Source organism: Rhinopithecus roxellana, unplaced genomic scaffold, assembly GCF_007565055.1.
Source record: "Rhinopithecus roxellana isolate Shanxi Qingling unplaced genomic scaffold, ASM756505v1 contig4632, whole genome shotgun sequence".
Taxonomy (NCBI): Eukaryota; Metazoa; Chordata; class Mammalia; order Primates; family Cercopithecidae; genus Rhinopithecus; species Rhinopithecus roxellana.
In genome coordinates, this window is record NW_022143431.1 from 31,874 (window position 1) to 36,435 (window position 4,562).

Sequence of the window (4,562 nt, forward strand, 5' to 3'; positions counted from 1 at the left end):
TCTTCCAGGCTTACAGACTGGAATCGATAAGTCAATCAAACAGCAAAGATGCCGGGCCATACGTCTTTCTGGGAGCTCTGCCACAGGGAGTTTTCAAATCTCTATAGACCCAAGAACACTGGTGGGAGTGGCTGGAGTCCCCTGTTGGGATGTCCCACCCAGTGAGGAGGAACAAAATCTGGTAACTGCTTAAAGAAGCAGTCTGGCAATGTTTTTGTAGACTAGATGTGCAGCAACTGGTGGATTCCTTCCACCACCAATACATTTGAACTCTCCAAAGCTTGAAAGGCAGAACAGCTAAGTTACCCAAACAGCAAAAATGGCAGCCCACTGTGCACACCGCGCTTCGGCTGAAGGTTCTGTATATAAATTATATGCAAACATAGTATATAAAAAAATTTTGAACCATGTTTCATTATTTTATCTTTAGTTCTCTGTCAAACAAAATGCAAAAACATGAACCTCTCATAGTTACGTTTCTGGAAACTCTTCTAAAATAAATTACATAAGACAAGTGATGTGTCCATACAAGAACATTAATATTAGCTCAACAATAGCACTTATAAACATAAAAGGGACATTAAACACACTTGAGTAAACAGGTCATCTACATTCATTTATCTTCTTGCCATCTACATGTTCTGACTGTTAATCTAATAATAATACATTTACTTTGAAGTGTAAAAGTTACATTTGAACTTTGTGATTTATTTATCCGTGGATATAACCATAAGAAATGACAGAAAGAAACAGCAAATGGGAAAAAGCATTGCATTGCACTAGGAAGTGTATGAAGTAGACTTCAGTTTTTTTGCTGATACAGCTGACCTGTTACATTAGCTCTGGGAGTTGTGGAAAGGTACTGGTGTGGCCCACAGATTTCAGTCATTGGATGAATATAGAGACAATTCTGGATGAGCTTGTCCAGAGGGGTCATGAGGTGACCGTATTGGCATCTTCAGCTTCTATTTTTTTATCCCAACAGCCCATCTACTGTTAAACTTGAAGTTTCTCCTGAATCTTTAATTATAACTGACTTCGAGGATATCATCATGATCAGACATTCCAAAAGACACATTTTGGTCATATTTTTCACAAGCATAAGAAATCATCTGTACATTTAATGACATAATTAGAAAGTTCTGTAAGGATAGAGTTTCAAATAAGAAACTTATGAAGAATCTACAAGAGTCAAAATTTGATGTTGTTCTTGCAAGTGCGATTGTTCCCTGTGGGGAGCTGCTGGCTGAGCTATTTTCATACCATTTGTGTACAGTCTCCCCTTCTCTGCTGGCTACACACTTGAAAAGCATAGTGGAGGATTTCTATTTCTACCTTCTTACATACCTGTTGTTATGTCAGAATTAAGTGACCAAATGACTTTCATGGTGAGGGTAAAAAAATATGATCTATGTGGTTTATTTTCCATTTTGGTTCCAAATATTTAATATGAAGAAGTGGGATCAGTTTTCCAGTGAAGTTCTAGGTAAGTAAAATTTTCCTTTGGTAACATGGAGATTAACTTTCCTGTGCCTTTGAAGCTGAGCTTATATAAAGCTATAAAGTCAAGGTACTTGGTGTTTTAAATTTGTTTTTGTTTTGTTTGTTTGTTTGTTTGTTTGCTTTTGGTGGAGTCTTTCTCTCTCTTCCAGGCTGGAGTACAGTGATCCAATCTCAGCTCACTGTTAGGATTACAAGAATGTGTCAGCACACTTGCCTAATTTTTTGTATTTTTAGCAGGTATGGGATTTCATCATGTTGTGCAGGCTGGTCTCAAACTCCTGACGTCAAGTGATATGCTTGCTTCAGCCCTCAAAAGTGCTGGGATTACAGGCATGAGCCACCACATGGGGCTGGTAGTGGAGTTTTTTGGTAAGTGAATTTATGAAATGAAAACACAAGATGATCTATCAATTGTACAAATATTATACCAAAGTTTAAATTATAAGGTCAGTTAAAACCCTGTGACCATTGCTCACACAGAACATTCTAGGAAGTCATAAATCTGTAAATTAGTGCACCTAATATTTCTTTAAACAATCACACATCTGTTTTACTATTAATTTTCTTCATTTTAAAAAAAGTCAGACCCATCCACAAGCATCTTACTGAATGCATACACGTAGATTGAGTAGTTACTCAATTTTCTACAACAACTATCTGTGCAACATTGCAGAAATTATTTTTCCTTGTATACCTCAGTTTCCTTATTCTGAAATTAAAATATGTCTCCATGTCACCAGAAGGTTTCCTTCACAGTTGAGAGAAATAGTGCCTCTACCTCAAATGCAAAAACCACTAAGTGTAATTTGTAGTTTCTAATGTCTCTACATTCCTTCACTAAAAGATTGAAAATTATTTATTTTAAGACCAATCATCTTGTTGAAGTCTGAACATTGTTATATCTATATAGTTTTTTTTTTTAAACTATGTGTTTTACAAAATATGAGCCAAATTAAGGTTGGGTACAAATCTCTATTTGAATAATTTCTCAAAATTTTCTATCTGTAATTTGCAAATATATTTACTTAAAAGCTAATATGATTAACACCTTAGCATGCATCAAAAGCAGTAGTGAGTACAAGGATTTCAGCCATACTCTCAAAATAGCCCACAGTTCACTTGAATAACCAAAGATAAAGATAAATAAACCAAAGATAAAAGGATTAGCGTAATGAACTGTGGAAACTAGACGATTTCTTAGAAAATTGTTTTCATGTGTACAGCAGAATTAGTTTATCGTGGAGCTCGAAGAGTTTTTTAAATGTTTACATGCTATTATTGAAGCTTTAAAGGGTAAAGAAATGGATGTTTACTTCTCTATAGATTATTTTAGTAATTGTTTACGATTGTGAGTATTCTGATGTGACATTGGCTATGATGTAGTTGACTCTCAAAATTCTCTTATCACTTTGCTTTCTTATAAATACACACGAGCAAAATATATACTACATAAAAAATAAATTATGCTTATAATATTTGACTATATGTTTATGTATTTCAAAGCACAGACACATTGCCTACATTTTTGCCTACATTATTTTAATCCCTTTCAGAAAATTACCTAATGTAATTATCTTGTGTCATCCATCTTTTCTTTCCTTTTTCTTCTCAGGAAGACCCACTACCTTATCTGAGACAATAGGGAAAGCTGACATATGGCTTACTAAGAACTCCTGGGATTTTCAATTTCCTCATCCACTCTTACCAATGTTGATTTTGTTGGAGGACTATACTGCAAACCTGCCAAACCCCTACCTATGTTAAAGATAATTTTGTTGGTTTTGTTTTGTTGGCTTTGAATTTTTAGTGGGGATAATTCTACACTCTTCATGCAGAGTGTTTGAGTTACACAGAAAGAAAGATGGGCAGTGGGCAGGGTAAAGCAGATACCAATTAGGAAATGCGTACATGTTGACTTGCTGATACCATCACAAGTACATGAGTTTCATCATTATTATAGATAGAGAGGGATATTAAGAAGACTTTGAAAACAGGGGTGGTTAAATTTCAGCCTTGATTATGCAACACTTAAGAAGGTATTGGTCATTCATTAAAAGAATGTTATAAAAAGTTTAACACAAACCACAGGCAAGAGGAAAAAAATACACAGTTTCTCTCCCTACACACATTACATTCTATTTCAAAAGACAGAATATGTGCAAGTAATAAAAATTGTGCAAAAGCTTTTATCTCAAGGAAAAACTCAATGGCACATAGCATCAATGGAGATAATAAAAAGTATCCTGGACTCACTGATAAGGAAGCTGAGAGTTGAACAATGTAGAAATTGGTGAAATAATGAGGGAGCAGGAAAACACAAAAGAGAAAAGAAGGTAATGAATTGAGGAAAATTCTGAAGACTCCAAGTTGAGTTTGCAGGGAAAGGCTGAGTGAGAATCAGATGATGCTGAGAGGCAAGTTAGAGCCAGGTACTTTTTAGGAGCTAACTTATTTATCAAGCACATTTGAGAACTACTAAAAAGAGTCAGGAAATGAAGATGTGTGATAAGGTAATTAAAAAAAAAAGAAACAAAGAAAGAAAGAGCAGACCATTTGGAAAATTTTGCATGGGATCTGGTAGCAGATGATGGAAAAGTGAACTACAATGCTGATAGAAATAATCATGCCTACATTTACAGTAAGAACACCCACTTCATATTGCATTTTGTGGAAAAAAATGTTAATACAGACAAAACACTTAAAATGTCTCTGTTATATATTCAATGATAGAGATATATTAATTTTTCAATTATGGTTATTTTGTTATGATTACTAACACTACTAATTACCTAACATGTGCAAGTCACTTGAGATATCATTCTTCATTTAACAGAACCAGATTGTTCAGCACAAGATTACATTCTCTCGAGAGGTCATGGATGACAGATATATTGTGGACTTGAATAAAAATAGACATACTATCTTTGCCAGTAAGATGGGAAAGCTGCACATGTGCCCTAGAATTTAAAGTATAGTAATAATAATAATAATAATAAAGAAAGCTATTCTAAAATTCTACTGTAAGTGATGCAGATCTTAAGTATTCTAACTTAAAAGAA

At 34.4% G+C, this 4,562-nt stretch overlaps 1 pseudogene; it reads left to right on the forward strand.

Annotated features, from left to right (window-relative positions):
- The first annotated feature begins 319 nt into the window (after positions 1–319).
- LOC115896054 lies at positions 320–3,277 on the forward strand (annotated as a pseudogene).
- Positions 3,278–4,562: the final 1,285 nt, after the last annotated feature.